We start from the raw sequence: 4,893 nt of genomic DNA on the forward strand, positions 1-4,893 counted from the left end.
TTGAGGAAGTACCTGAAGATTTCATTAGATCTTATTTGGAAGAACAATGTCTTCCTATTCCAAGGTCTTCTTCTATTGATGTAGATAACTCTCCTAATGTATCAGAAACGTCAAATGAGGTTTCTGAGTCTTCTGATGAAGCTGATTTTGTTGATTCATTGTCAGTTCCATTAGATGAAGTTACAGACACAAACGAGCCTATTCTAATTGATGATGCCTTACCAACTGTCTCTTTGGACACGATAGAGGAAAATATCACCAATCTGGTTGATAACGTATCTGTACCTGCTAATCCTTTCTTAAGGATTCATTCTAATCATCTGCAGGAACAGATAATTGGTGATGTGAACGACGGGGTTCGTACAAGACACCAATTAGCTAATGTATGTGATGAACAAGTTGAGTGTAACTTATCTCCTACTGAGGATTCGATAGTTTTTGCTTATACGGATTTGCACTCTTCGGGCATCCACAATACACCTGCTTTCTATCACAGATTGAACCTACAAGTGTCACGATGTCACTCAAGGAACCATCTTGGGTTGAAACATTGCAGGAGGAGTTGCAACAGTTTATTCGATTGGGTGTATGGGACTTAATTGATAAACCCGACCAAATGAAAAAGGCTATTCCGACAAAATGGGTTTTTAAGTGCAAAAAGGACGACCATGGGGTAATCGTGAGAAATAAGGCACGATTGGTAGTTGTTGGTTACAATCAACAAGAAGGCATAGATTACACTGAAGTATATGCTCATGTGGCACGACTGGAGGCTATACGTATTTTTCTTGCCTATGCAGCCTATAAAAATTTAAAGGTTTATTAGATGGATGTGAAATAGGTGTTCTTAAACGGAGCTATTCATGACGAAGTATACGTGAAGCAGCCTCCCGGTTTCGAGGATCCAGACTTTCCAAAGCGTGTTTATCGATTAAACAAGGCTCTTTATGGTTTACATCAGGCCCCGAGAGCCTGGTACAGCACGTTGGCTGACCATCTGATTGAAAGTGGATTCACGAGGGGAACTATGGATTGTACTTTGTTTTATAAGAACGTGGGTGATGATCTTCTCCTCGTCCAAATCTATGTGGACGACATAATTTTCGGTTCGACGAACGACAGCCTGTGCAAAGATTTTGAGAAAACGATGCAAACCAAATTCGAGATGAGCTCGATGGGAGAGATGAACTTTTTCTAAAAATTGAGAGTTCACTAGTCTGAGTCCGGGATCTTTATCCATCAAACCAAATACGTGAACGATGTCTTGAGCCGATTCAAGATATCCGATGGCAAAATTACTTCGAAACCTCTTCCCGTGGGTCACAATTTATCACCGGATGAATTAGAGGATACCGTTGATCCAACCTTGTATCGAGCGATGATTGGATCTCTTATGTATTTGACTGCATATCGACCTGATATCCTATTTGCTGTTTATTTGTGTGCCAGGTACCAATCGAGTACCCGAGTGACTCATCTGGCGGCAGTAAAGCGTATCTTACATTATCTGAGGGGAAATCCTGACATCGGGCTGTGGTACCCCAAGGATGATAAGTTTGATCTCACTGCTTTTACTGATTCGGACTATGGAGGATGCAAGATCAATTTCAAGTCTATAACAGCGGGTTGTCCGTTCTTAGGAAACTGGCTTGTTTCCTGGCAGTGTAAGAAGCAGACAACGGTCTCAACTTCTATAGCCGAAGCGGAGTATCTGGCGGCCTCGAGTTGCTGTTCACAAGTTCTCTGGATCCAGCAACACTTGCGGGATTACGGTTTGAAGTTTCTTACTACTCCTATTTTTATTAACAATTCGGCCGCTATATCTATCACCAAAAATCCGGTTCACCATTCGAAAACCAAACACATTGAAATCTGTTATCACTTTATACTTGATTGCTTTGAAAAGAAATTAATTTCAATTGATAAAATTCACACGGATTTTCAAAAGGCTGACCTTTATACCAAAGCGTTTGACAAAACACGTTTTAGTTCAATTTTTGTTGTTTTTAGGGGGAAAAAATATAAAATCCAAAAAATATTGTGCTTTCAGTTTGTACAGAGAAAATTAAAAACTTCAAAAACATTCAAATATTGAAAATCCAAAAACAATGAAAAATGCTCCTCAAAATGAGTTTAGAAGCAAAAAGGAAAAATGATAGTACATTGCATTGATGTATTGGTAGGTCTTTTAACAAACAAGTATGGACTAGTAAGTGATATAAACATAAATTGCTAAATACTCTGGGAGATTAGTTCTATAAAAAGGTCTTGATAATGATGGCAGAAATGTAATAAACTGGACCTACTCAAGCCTTCTAATCAATTTGAAAACAATTTTAGCAAAAGTATCTAGTTGGTGGTTAACGCTTCAACGATATATGGTCTTGTGGCCTTAAATCCTGTATTGATGGGATGCTTTAAGGTTCCTGACACCATTGGGTCTTTATGCGGTTTTACATCTGGTATTCATTTCGATGAATATTAAAAATGCTTGAAAAAGCGAACCCACAGTGTAACTGCTTAAGTCTCTAAACTTGATCGCAAAATGTACTTCGTGTACAAAATGAATTACAGACTTGATCAAACCATGTTGTGAGTCATATATTGTCCCCCTGCTCGCGTCTTATTACCATTAAGAAACGGACCACATGGGACACAATGTCTGTAAACCAACAGATGGAATCGTGCATACTCATCCATGGGAACGGACCTTAGGGTATTGCTTGATAACGGGGGTATATCTTGTAGTGGGGATTACGGACTATGATTACTTAAAAATAATCATTTTTCATCAAATTGGTTCTAAGGTTTAAGTCAAGTTGGGGTGATTTGGATAAAATCGAACTACGCTTGAATCAAGATTTGAACTAATTCTTTCAGATATTTGTGCCTAAACTGAATTTATTAATAAAAATATCACCGAAAGTTCTGAAAAATTTGTTAGAAGATTTAAGTGGACAACAATACCAATAATCGACTTAACACTTGTCATAATAAAAGCTGAAAATAAAACTAGTATGGACGGAAATTTTTGTCAATATGATTCCCTGCTCGACTCACAAAAATATGTACTGCTTTATTAGTTAGTCTTACTTCTGTATTTTGTTTGTAATTTGAAAAATAATTCAAAACTCAAAAAGATTTTATTTCTGTGTTATTTTCGATTTACCAAGCTGGCGAATAATCCGAAACAAGTACGAAGAATTTGATACCCCAAAATTTAAGTTAATCGTGCTTAACGTAAATTATAATTGGTTTCAATTGTTTCTTAAAGTAAAAATCCGTTTAAGTTAAGTCTTACCGATTATTGGATGATCGGGTAATTTTAATGTATTTCAATAAGAACATTAATGGGCTTAATTGATTGTTAATTGGCTTAATTGATTATTTAATTCTTTAAAAACCCTAATTGGTTTTTAATAATATTTAATTCCTTAAATGAGATTGTATCTCATTTGCTAAGGAATTTGGTGATTCGTTAATTAGTTTAACGAATGTAAAGCCTTTCGTTATTTAAACATAACGAATGAGTTTCTCATTCGTTATCAAGACATTCGCTTCCGTTGTGCATCACGAATGGAAGACATTCGTTTAAAACACTTAACGAATGGAATGATTTTTAATGTATTATTTGTTAAGATTTTAACGAATGACTCTAATATTCGTTATAAAGTTAACGAATAAGAGAGTTAAGGTAATATTCGTTAAAGTTTAACGAATGGAAACCTTATTCGTTTAAAATCTTGACGAATCAGGTTTATTAATTAAACGAATGAGGCCATTCGTTAGTTCAAAATTGAACAAATGACCTTGGAAAATGTGAAATTATTGGGGTTTATAATCCCAAGGGCAGACGAATGACCTTTCATTCGCCTGTTACTATTTCATCATCACCCTAAACAGAGCTCTTGCAAAATTTTTTCTTGATTTCATACCTGCATATTAGACCTTTTCATTAACATCTTAGTTTTCTACAGGTAATGACGAGATCAGAGATGCATATTTTGTGAGATTTTGATGCTAGACTGTCGCTATCTAATAAAAAACAATATAAATCAGTGTCCCAATCACCTTAAACTAGTCAGGGTAAATAGGGTGTCGAACCACGAGTAGTATGTGGTTAGTGTAAAGTGTAAACGATTCCTAACATTATGAAGTAATTCAATTAAAGTGCTGATCACACTAGCAAACAGTTTGGCTTTATAATTACTGAACAAGTAACCAAAGATTTAATCAAGTAACTAGGACAAATCACACCCGGGAATCCAAGTAAGCAATCAAATAGCAATCTCATACAACTTAACAGATAAACTATCCTGTGTCAACTACAGACTGACTAACCAGTTAAACCTTAGGCATCCACGCTCGCTAACACACGGCACTGGTTATCAAACGGTCCCTGCCAGTATGACTCAACTAAGGGCAAACGTATTCTTTCTCGCAATTAACAAGTCAAAACAATCCTATAAGCAATTATCATAGCAACTGGCACACTAATCGTTCCGATCGAAATAAACCTAAACTGACGTTGTGCACAATTATACTAGACATCAATACTCATAGATTAACATCAAGATAATTACAATCAATCGTTCTAGTACATGAGAAAATAACTGAAAGATTACAAACTATACATCCCGGGTATGACTCAAAGGATCTAGCCGCGTCTCGGCATCTCTCGGTCTTCGGTTATGATGTTATAGAACATGTAGATAACCTTGAGATGAATGGAAGTGATGGTGGAAAACTATTCTCCTCAAAAAATGCTCTGGAAACTCAATAATGGCATCTAGGGTCATCCAAATGTGTTATATAATAAAACCCTAACTTTCACGCTACGCGATGGTCCCCTCTCCTGGTCCATCGCGCTACGCGATGGACCAAAGTCAACGC

This window comes from Bidens hawaiensis, unplaced genomic scaffold (genome assembly GCF_021521415.1).
Source record: "Bidens hawaiensis isolate Kalapana, Puna unplaced genomic scaffold, B.hawaiensis_p1.1 tig00003902_1, whole genome shotgun sequence".
NCBI classification, from domain to species: domain Eukaryota; kingdom Viridiplantae; phylum Streptophyta; class Magnoliopsida; order Asterales; family Asteraceae; genus Bidens; species Bidens hawaiensis.